This window comes from Pinus tabuliformis, chromosome 3_2 (assembly GCF_031772625.1).
Source record: "Pinus tabuliformis cultivar Carrire ecotype Pingquan chromosome 3_2, CPIR1, whole genome shotgun sequence".
NCBI classification, from domain to species: Eukaryota; Viridiplantae; Streptophyta; class Pinopsida; order Pinales; family Pinaceae; genus Pinus; species Pinus tabuliformis.
The window spans coordinates 318,086,504-318,098,578 of record NC_142302.1 but is presented as its reverse complement, the minus strand read 5'-3'; the positions used below and the strand labels follow the sequence as shown (position 1 = coordinate 318,098,578).

The window sequence follows — 12,075 nt, the reverse complement described above, 5'->3', positions numbered from 1 at the left end:
CATTGCAGAAGCATTACTTGAAACAACTGAGCGTATTGGCCCATACAATGTCATCCAAGTCATCACTGATAATGCTGCTAATTGTAAGGCAGCGGGAGCAATTATTGAGGATAAATACCCCAACATATTTTGGTCTGGATGTTTGGTTCACACATTGAACCTTTTGTTGCATGATATTATCAAAAACAAAAATGCACAATACAAATGGATTAGTGATTTGTACAAGAAAGGCAAACAGATGATAAAATTTATTACAAATCATAGCAATACCCATGGCCTTTTCCGCAATCACTCGAGATTGGAGTTGCTGAAGATTGCAAAGACAAGATTTGGTAGCTATTACCTCACCTTCAGGCGCCTTGTGAAGGTAAGAGAGGCATTAGCTAGCATGATATCAAGTCCACATTGGCAGGTATTAAAGGAAAGGGCTACAAATGCAGCTGACATGGGAGGTTTTGAAATGGTGGAGGAGGCCGCTCTTGATGGGCAGTGTTGGACAAGTGTGAGGCAGGTATTGGATTTCACCAAGCCAATTTATCACATGATTCGGTTTGCAGATACAGACAAACTAGTGATTGGCGAGGTGTATGAGCAAATGGATACCATGTTGGGGCAAATAAAAGATATTGTTCATAATAGAGATCCCAACTTGTACAAACTAATTCATGATTGTGTGTGTGAACGGTGGAATAAGCTTAATGTTCCACTACATTGCTTGGCGTATATCCTTACGCCAAAATACTACTCTTCATCTTGGTTGGGCAAACCTGCAGCAAGGGGTGGGGTTAGGACCAAACCCCACTTAGATCAAGAGATAACTAGAGGATATTTGGAAGCATTAGAAAAATTGATACCTGGCAGGGAGGAATGTGCAGTTGTGCGCCTTGAAATAGGCAAATACCTCAGTGGCAGTGGTTTGTATGGTAACTTCCATGCAATGGACGACAAAGATAAATTTGATACTCTCACATGGTGGGAAACATATGGCGGCCACGGACTTTTGCCAAAATTGGCAAAAAAAGTTCTTTCACAGGTTGTAAATTCTTCTTCTGCAGAGAGGTGTTGGAGCACCTACAGTTATATACATAATGTGAAAAGAAACAGACTCAACGAAAACCGAGCAGAAAGCTTGGTTTATGTGCACTACAACTTGAGGTTGTTGAGCCATTACTGTGATTGGGCTAATGAAGATCCCACATATAAAATTTGGGACAATCACCCTGAGGACGACAATTTGGAGGATGGCATTGTACATATTGAAGAACTAGAAGAGGAGCTTGTAAGGGATGAAAATGAAGCAGCTGCAGCAGCCATGCCACCTCCACCTCCACCATCCAGTAGCAGTGCTCAGGGCCCGAGTCTTGTTCCATTGCTGTCGCCACCTCCATCGACACCCTCGCGTGGAGGCTCTAGTTCTGGTCGTCGGTCTGTGCGGGAGACTCCTAGAAGACCACCACGACCTACTTATACTCCTGGAGACTCTCGTGGCAAGGGCCACTTGTAGATTTACAGTTTACTTGTCATTTTTAGTTTCTATTAGACTTTAGTTTTCATAACTGTTGAGTTTTGAGTCCTTGACTCTTGACTCTTGACTCTTTCATATCATTATGACATTATGATATTTTTTGTAAACATTATATCACTGTGACAATGAAAATTTGAAGTTTGAAGTTGGGCCTTGGCAATTATAACTCATTGGTAATGATTGTGAATTATGAATATGATGCTTTGTGAAAGACTAAAGTTGTTTCATTTCATCTCATTATTCATGTTTCATTTTATAAATTTTTAACATTTCATATCATGTTAACAGTTAGAAGTTAGGACTTAGAAATATCTTCGATATTACTTCTTGTAATGGTTAAACTTGGCTTACAAGTACAACTTTGGTGATCAATGATGATAAATGTTATTGAATTTTCAATTCTGAAAGCTTGAACTTGAAACTTTAATATTGAATTTGATGAATCATGATTTATAAGACTCAATATGTTGCAGTTGTAATATGTATTTTACTAACTTGTGGACATGGTTGATGACGATTATAATTTCTAGATGATTGATGTGATATGGTTCAATGATCAATTTATGTTTTTTTATGTTTTTTATGTTTTTTTCATCATTCTACATGTTTTTGTTGACATATATGTATCAAAAATTAAAAAATATAAAAAATATATATATTTTTAAAAAATCGCTCCCGGATTCGCTCCCAAACCGGGAGCTTCTGAAAATGGTCGCTCCCGCTCCCGCTCCCAAGTAACATTGAACCACACGACAGTCGACATGTATCCCAATCGGGAGCTTCTGAAAATGGTCGCTCCCGCTCCCGCTCCCAAGTAACATTGAACCACACGACAGTCGACATGTATCCCAATAGATATTTCCACTTCTTTTCCACCCAAATTCTCATTTTTTCATCACTCCGCTCCGAAAAATGCCACCTACCAACAAGGGTGTGTTTCTGCAAGCTGGTTATACGATCATTCAACTTCTCAATGTCGAAAACCAGAGCGGATGGTGGGGAAGTGGTGTTAATAGAATGAACTCGATGTCCGGATTGTCGATCATATCCCGCATGCGCGCCACCCTATTAATCAAGGGACATATGATCGCCATCTGGCATGAAAACATCTCCTAGAATATTGTGCCAAGCATCCAATGAATGTGTGCCGCTCCGTCGCCCTCCGCCAGAAGCAAATTGCTTGCGTGACTCAGCCTCCATGGTAGCCTTAATGAAAGGGGCTCCTTGGCCAATGTGTCCGAATCAAGTGTGTCCATACCCCCGACCCAAAAAACCACAATAGATTGATAGGCGGGAGGATCTATGTCAAAGACAAGAGAATGACAGCAGGTAGATGGACACATTAATGAGGAATAATTCAGATTTACCCGCCCACGTGCGAGTCCGACAAAAACACAAGCCTCAAGGTAAAGAAACGTACATGGAATAAAGTCCACTTAAAGGAAACGCCTGCATAACAACGTCCAAAACAGGATAAAAAGTTGTTGTCAGATTAAAATAAGGATCTATGTCAGAGACAGAGGAGAATGACAGCAGGTAGATGGACACATTAATGAGGAATAATTCAGATTTACCCGCCCAAGTGCGAGTCCGACAAAAACACGAGCCTCAAGGTAAAGAAACGTACATGGAATAAAGTCCACTTAAAGGAAACGCCTGCATAACAACGTCCAAAACAGGATAAAAAGTTGTTGTCAGATTAAAATAATATATTGTCAGATATGGAGTGGAGATCGAGAAGCCCACTTCACACGGACAACAGTCCAGATCGCAGGTGGATTAAAATGGCATGATCCAAGATCTGAATGAGGAGATACAGCCACCTACCATCCCGGCATATGATGGAATCGCCGAGAAATACCGGATTCCGATACCGGATAAACGTTGAAAACCAGAGTCGAGTCGCAGAGAGAGTAATGGAGGTGGTGCATCGGGTGGAAAAGCCTAAAAGTCCCCAAACCTCAGACAGAAGGAAGAAGTGGAGCTAAATTCCATCACAACAACAGCAGCAGTAACAACCCATACATGTCAACCAGTTATTACATATACGGAAGCCAAAGTATTTACATGGCCGGGAAATAATGAAAGAGTGAAGACACTTTCGACAGAGTAAACGGTAACTAAATGAATACAGACAGGAGTTCTCCCCAAGAGTTTCTGGCAAACAGTAACTTATTAAAGAGTCATAACCAGTATGCATTTGAGCGCCTGGGTGGAGGTGTGCAGTGAGCAGCGTATATACAGTATAGGATGAAAATGACAATGACAAATAACATCAGAATATGAAACAATTCCGACCATATAACGCTGATACAGAACCCAAAATGCATACCCGGTTGACAAGGCCAGGAAGCCGAGCAGAAAGAAAGGGCGAACCAAAACAACATAATGCTACACATAATACAGATACTTTCCACGCGTATAAGAGTCACATAAAGCCATATGAGCTCAGACCTGGACATTATATTCCGCCATGCATACTGGTATCGAAAGCCAGGACGTTTAGATCTCCCTTCCCTTGACGACTTCTTTCCGAGTCCCCAGCGGAAATTCCCTGCGCCCTCTTCCCTATTTCCGCCACAAATTCAAGCCGCCGCGTCCAAGTTTGCTGCAGAAGAATTCCGACTGCCCTTGGAAGATGACGCAGAGTCCTCTTCGCTTCACTCCTCCGGGAATACCCAAATGCTGAATCCCAGAATGATCAGCTACTCATGCAGGGGAGACAATGAACTCACTCAATTTGAAAATATACATGAAAGGACATCAAAATAAAAATGTTAGAAGTAGAAATAGTATCTTTGTATATTTACAATAAATTTATGTTTCAATATTTTTTATATATTTATTTGTTGATGGAAAGCAGGTTTTTGTATATTTACAATAAATTTATGTTTCAATATTTTTTATATATTTATATATTTATTGAAAGTGGTTTATGTTTTATGTGATCAAATTTATGGTAAAGTTTATTGTGATGTTTTCTTCTCTTTATTATTGTTAATGTGTAACTTTTTAAGTTGATAAATTATTATGAAGTTGACGTCAAGAATTCTATTTTGGTACTCATGTTTTTATAGGCATAGGTTAATATCTAGAGAAGTATAAAGCTTTTATCCAAAGCTCCTTTTTCAGTGGACATGGATTGAGGTAAAGGAAATGTAGTATCGGTGGAAACTATGCAATGAAGGTAGATATTCAAATGCGACAAGTCATGTAAATTTTTTGGAAGAAGGGAAAAAGGAGGTTCTTTTCAGTTTTGAATTGACCTTTTCTACATAAAAAGGGGCTACACAACATGAATGTGCTAAGATTTTTTCTCATCTAATCATTTGAGCTTTAGATTTATGCATAGTGGAAACACTTGTTCCATTGTTAAAACCTATGAATGTGAACTAAGTGCTAGGAAATAAGAGGGCTTATGTGACGGACTAAGGAGTAGAGGAGTTTCTTGTTGAAGAGAAAAAAAGGTCATTTGGAAGGAGATTCAATCATGGGGGAAAGGGTGGTTTTGGGAGAGGGAGGGCCTCAAAACAAAGAAGTTTATAAGGGACAAACCAAAAAGAGGTAAAATGGTACATAAAACACTAGATCCAACAACTTGAAGGGTGGTTGTTTTTCTTCTTTAATGTAGTGTATTAGCTTGAACTTTGAAGAGAAGAGATGAATTATAGGGAGGACATATCAGTACCTAATTGCTCAGCTACAATTTTGTTTCATGGAGCAACAAACAACACATTTTCATAGAATGCATGTGTTGCCCTTGCTTTAATACACTTGGTGCATTGAATGTGATGTGCTTTGACTTTGTCAAATCATACATGATTAGATATTATCATTTATAGTACTATTGGACTAGGCAAATAAGATATAACTGATATGAATTATGGCAGCACAAACCCTTAAATTGCATTCCTACAAAGGCATGTAGAAGGCGAAACATAAAAAAAATCCATGTCATGGGGTAGGTATTCAAGTGAGTGAGAGAAAGGAAGAAGGAATGGTTTAGAACTTTGGAGTTTAAATCTTCGCTTCACATTTTCCTCTAAATCTTAGTCTCCATAGTTTACTTGTTTTCTCTCCTCACACTAGCCCTCCCTTACCCCTCATCCACCATTGTTGTCCCCGCTCCCTCGCCCCCAATAGCCTCATCATTCATCTCTTACTTTTTATTGTTCACATTGGAGTACACTAACTACACTCTTGTCTAGGATTAATTGGAACTCCCCAGACGAATTTCATTGAAGTTATCAGTAGATATGACAACATATTCATGGCTCATATTTTTTTATTGGAGACATTATTATAACACAAATGCAATGCTATGAAATTATTCTAACAACAACATTTCAAAGCAATCTTATGCAAAACAATACAGATGATTCAAAATAATGCATATAATTGGCGATGGGATGCAAAAAATGTGACATTAACTTAATGTTGTTTTTTTAAAACCTTATGGCCATTGTGAATACAATTCAGTGGCAACATAAACATGATGCAAAGCATGACAAAAACCATGTCGTAAAACCATGATGCAACTTCCACACGAAGTTTAAGGGTTGTACCAATGCAAATCGGTGATGTTACAACCTCGTATCATAATAGTGAGTCTATGGAAAGGTGGACTTGTGAGTGCCATTTAACAACAGATTCAACCTTTGATATAAGAACTAAGAAATGACATTTGGGTCGATGTTTAAAGGCAAATTTATGTTGTACACTCCACTATCAAAATAAAAAAGGGAGATTACTAATCAACCCTACACTCCATTATCAAAATAAACGGGGAAATTACTAATCAACCCTAATCAAAAATATAGATTTGAGTAGGATAACTTCTATGCTTAGGATGCTCTTAAATCAGCACCACTAGGTGGATTGAAGTTTCACACCTACATGAAAAGGAAAAAGGTATTATATTTGGAGGTAATTTTAAATAAAGTGAGGTGTAACATACAACTACACGAGAAATCATAAACACCAAACCAAACCTAACACATGCTATAAATAAATGACAATGTGATTATGGAAAGATAAAACAATCTCTTATTTTTTACGTAAAACTTGGAATTATTGGCTCCTACTTGTCTTATAGCTTAATGTGTGATATTTGATCATATGAGAAGATTGTGGTTTGTTATTGTGTTTGTCATTGTGAGGTGGAGTTTGTCTCTATGTGAAAAGTATATTTCTAAGTTTTAGGAGGTTGTTAGATGTAATACCTCAGAATTTAATGCCCAATTTAATAATGTATGTTTGTACATGATGAAAGGATAGAGAGCCTAACTATGTAATGGTTTTGAATATTAATAAAAATTAAATAGGGACAAGAGCATAAGGGACTATGATCCCACAAGAGAGTGGGGTGGCCAGAGAGGCTAGACCATTTTATTTATATTTTATTATACCCATATTTGAAATGAAGGGAAAAGGTGGTTATGTGAGTTTCTTCGGGAGGCCATGTGGCGTTATGAGAGCATTCATATTTAAACTTGTTTTGTTGGTTGTAGGGGGATTATTCTTCATTCATTTTTTCCACTCATGTTGGGTGTTCGCTCTCTTATGAGAGGAGGAGAGTTTTATTGAGAAGAGCTATTGTTAGTGGTTTTGTGGACTCCTTTCCATGGTTTGTGTAGGCTAAAGGGGAAAGAGGGCCAAAAGTTGAGATTGTTATTGGACTAGTTAAGTAACATTGAAAACTATGATTTTAATTGTGTGGATAGTGAAAGATCAAGAGCTAATTGTCTAGTGAGTGATAGAGTTAGCCTGGACACTCATTTTTATGTAATCATAGCCTCAACTCGAGGGTGGCTTGTTGTAGAGAGATAATGTGCAACAGAGCCTACATTTGGGTGGAATGTCCAAAGTTTATAGTCAGTTGGTGAATCTTTCGTAGAGATAATTATTTTTTGAGTTCTTTGTAATTATAATTCCATTATGCATTCACTAAGTATTTATTTCTTAATAATGAGTATTATAATAAGCTTGCATTCCTAGGAGCGGCAAGAGGGGGAGGAATAATATCTAATCCAGAAGGGAAAATTGTTGCCAAATACTCTTGGGGGTTAAGCAGGAAAACCAACAATTAAGTGGAAATGTATGGCCTCTTGTTGGGACTAAATCTAGCCCACGACTTGGGAATTTGAGAGCTAATAATCTTGGGAGACCCTATGATCACTATACAACATCTAATCAATGGTTCCTATCCTGAGAATATTCTCCTCAAACTCCTCCTCAAAAGAATAAAATGTGCTTTGGGTCTCTTACCCTTAAATTCTTTCTTCCATATCCTCAGAAGTCAAAATTCAGAGGAAGATCATCAAGCCAACTTTGCCTGCCTCCTAGAAGTGGGTCAAAGGGGAATTAATGGCTATAAAGAATCACATGTTATTCCTTAACTCCCCAATGTTCTATCCCCTCTCCATACAATTGTCCCTGTGTAGCCCCCTTAATGTCACACTAAGGGACAATATAAGTATGAGATTGAATATACCATGGCCCATGTTGGTCGGCCCTGTGGCAGTTGCAGCACGTCTTGCCTTATACGAAAGATCTCTCCTCATACTCCTCCACCACCATATAGAGTGATGAATTCGGTGAGTTTGAGCATGTTGTATTTTAATGGTGATTTGATTGGCATCACAGGTGAGGGTCATCTTTATGATGTTAAATTGTAGGCCTAGTTCGAGCATCTTCACTATTTCATCTGGACTATTTATCCATAAGGGATCTCCCCCTCTCACCTCCATTTGAATGTTGGTCCCTCCCCTTTCAAAGTCATCGCGGCATCTGCAAGTTTGGGCACCAAGAGGCTATCTAATGAGCCCCCTGTGATTGCTATAAGTTTCAACATTAGTGAGACAAGGATTTGGCTTCCCCACCCCTGTAGCTTGGTCAATTGGAGAAAATTTCTCTCAAAATCCCATATTGTGCAAACAATCAATAGTGGAATGAGCTCGGGGTAGTCCTTGCAGCTTAGATTTTGACTATATTGGACATCTCCTTTAGGTTTGTCTCCAGTCCCTACATTCAATATTTTTATGGTCCCTCCTTCCTATTATAGTGAATTGCTCCACTATGTTGTCCTTTGTCAATTTTTGTTGTTTCGAAACACCCTCTTGCCATCTGAGTTGTTTTGGAATGCCAACTTTTTTTCTCCCCTCTTTGTGGCAAAAGGTGGTTTCTGCTACATATTTTTAGGCCCCTCAAACTTTCCCTTTGCTAATTCTACCTCCCAGTGTTCACCCTCCCTATGCATGGATGAAGAATATGTCTTAAATACACACTTCCCCTTGGCATTGCTCCACTTTACTTGGATACCCTAGTGCCTATTGGTGTCTTGCAAAAAAATTGTGGCATCCTCTACCTGTGCAACTTGAGATCAACCTCTCTAGCACGCTAGTCCTCTACCACTATATCATTAATCATCTTTATTAGTCCTAGTAGCTCAGCCACCTCTAGAAGTTCCAAAGCTTACCATGCATGCAACAAAAATTTGGATGGCATACAGATGGAAAACATGGATTTAAAATGGAAACTTCATCAACATGTCAACTTTCTCATTTTTATCACTGGAGAAATCCAAATTCTCAAAAACAATCTCTCCCACCAAGACGATGAAATTGACGTTATTCGAAGACAGCTAGATGATTTAAAAATTAATGGCCAAGCCCCAGAGAACTAGGACATTGTCAGTTATACTTCAAGCCCAGACTCTGGCAATTTGAAATTTGATTTAAATAGACCCGCAGAGGAAGTTGTCTTATTTCTTCTTTAATGGGTTCTTTTTGCAAGTTTGTCCTTTTGTTGTCTCAATTTTGTCAAATATATGTATGTGAGTCAGATATCATAGTCTACTCTTTTAGCATTTGTTTTGATTTGATATTCAGTCCCTCTTTAAAGGATCCTCTTGAAACAATGCAATGTCAAGAATTCCTTGTGTATTTGTTGCAACGGGGCACATATTTAATATAATAATTACTCATTCATGTTCAAAAAGAAATAAGCTTGCATTCCTAGGGAAAACAATGTTAATAAGCTTGCATTCAATTTATTTTAGCATTTCCTGGTAATTATATGAGCATGTATGCCATGCATCGTTTCTTTATTTTCTTGATTACAAAATAATGCACTGGAGTTTGAAATTCGCGAAGCACACTAAAATTAAAGTATATCTAGGCATGAGGGTGAATAACATAATGGTATCAAAGGGATCATTGCAATGCTCAAACCATATGGGTTAAGGAACAAGTGAAATTTTAGAGTAGATGTTGATCGAAAGGGTGCCTTAATAGTTAAATGATTTCTTGAAATTGTTATTTTTTTAGAATTTTGGGAATGGGGAATTTTTTGTACCTAGTGATGTCGCAAGGTAACATGGGTGCCACATGTTAGATGACATGCCAAAACCATGGTGGCAAGTGGTAGGGTCACATGGCAAGGCTAGGGTGGCAAAGGCGAGGAACTGTATTATGTCATCCTAGGGTCAAAGGTCAATGTGGATATATTGTCGCCTGGGTGGTATTAGTTGATATCAGTAGAGGGTTTTTACCATTTTGGGAGCATGTATGGAAATGCCCAAAATTCCCAAGACTAATCAACAACTACTACATATGCAGTAGTTGTTTTGGGGATTTTCAGGCACTTGGGGAAAATTAACCTCTCCTTAACCCAAATGTCTGAGAGCAAATTCAATTGTCAATTGTTGGTCAATATTTGTCATTAGATATAGTGAGGGTGCAACTTGTGCACCCAAGGAAGATAAGGGAATGGGACCCACTCATACACAAAACACATGGAAAAGTGCCAAGTGGATTGGAAAGTGCAAGCGGGGTTGTGTTAAATATAAAGAAAAAATAAGAAAAATAAAAGGAGAAGGAGAAGAAGAGAGAAAGATAACAAAGGAATGGGAGAGGAGATATAAAGAAAAATATAAGGAAAGAAAGAGGAGTAGAAAGGTGATTAGGTGGTGATGACGTTGTTCAAGTGGGCCTCGGTAGTGACATGGCATGCTATCTAAGTGCCAAGTGGACTCAAATACCACATCAACATGCCACATTAACAAAGTAGCATATAAATTTCTTATATTTTTGAGGTCCCAAAATTTATGAGCATTTTTTAGGCCCCAGACAACACTTTTTATGTTGAAAAACAAGGTAACAATGTGTGCTAGTGATACATATAGTCCTTGTTGTTTAAAAACGAAAGACCTTGACAAGAGCTCTCTAATGAGATATCATAAGTGAAAGATGGAGTTGATATGAAAAAGTTACACTTGAAACAATGTAGGGGGTAAATAAACCAACATTTCACTTCTATGAGGCATAACTCCTGCTCAGAGTTGAGAATGAAGCATGAGAGCAATCAATGGAAAGCCCTTAGATAGTAGAATCCATTCATGGGGACCAAATTGGAATCTGGGCATCCAAATCTTTAGGAAACTAGTAGAAAGATGCATGTAACATTCCAAGGAAAAATTAGAAAAATAGGCAAAAGTTCAACAAGCCATAATTTTGAACCTAGAACAAGATTTGAACAAATGAGTAGTCAATGGAAATTTAGACAAGAGCATAATTTAGGCATCAAAATAGAAAATGGAATTGATCTACAAAACTCTTCAGGATATCCAAAAAAGGTCATTGGTGAGACAATGAGACAGAGAGAGAGAAATTCCAAACTTGTAATTGTTATTCTTATCTAATCAATTTAATTTTTTTCCAAGAAAAAAGCGTAATTTTCATTAAGAAAATTAAGAAAATTACATGTTGTATGCCAGCATTAGAGCAATGCTTTCACTACTGTCAGCATAAAGTCAATCCAGATGTTATGAGCATTATATTTACATATCTTCCTTCATTAAACTTGAAGGATAAAAAATAAACCAGGTCTGTGTTTGCAATGTTAAAGACTGTAAAGCAGAAATAAAGAAAAAGCAAAAAACAAGGATGATCATATTGATCGATCATGTAAGTGAACTGCCTCTTCGATGAAAGACCTATGGTAGATCTGGAAAAAGTCTCCATCCCTGTACTCCTGAATCACCCATTGTCCTCTGGTCAGCTGCGCGACCTCTTTGGAAAGAAGATCAACGACTTCATTCCTTTCCCTGTAGATATAAAAGCAGACAAAAGACTCAAACTAAAATTTTAATTCAACAGATTCCTCCACCAAGTCTCTGAGTGTGTGCAAGTGATAATTGTAGATTCCGTTTATCCAGTTAATGATGAGCTGAGAGTCTCCAAAAATTTGAAGTTTATGGCAGTGTTTTTCCTTGGCAAAGAAGAGGAGATGTCTAAGACTGTTTAGTTCTGCGTAGTTGTTTGTTCCTCCCCCTCATCCCACTTTTATTTTGAAACTCACTAACTCATTTAGTTGTAGAACTGCCCCTCCCCAGTAACCCTCCAGCTGGGCTGAGCCATTGAAGTACGCCTAAGGCTAACTTCTGTCAATTACTTATGGGATTATTTCCCAAGGGGGACCTTGTATCGGATCCTCAGGGATTGAGTTATAAATGGCCAGTATGTGATTGCAGACTGCCGCTCCCAATATGT

The 12,075-nt window shown here is 38.2% G+C and overlaps 1 protein-coding gene across 1 annotated transcript in view; it reads right to left on the bottom strand.

Moving 5' to 3' along the window:
- LOC149180802 (transcription initiation factor TFIID subunit 13-like) overlaps positions 1-4,278 on the bottom strand; it is a 118,337-nt gene extending 114,059 nt beyond the window's left edge. The window contains exon 1 of the mRNA XM_089418226.1: positions 3,980-4,278. The gene's annotated coding sequence lies outside the window, so the exon portion shown is untranslated. The remainder of the gene's footprint in view (positions 1-3,979) is intronic.
- Between the last annotated feature and the right edge of the window lie 7,797 nt (positions 4,279-12,075).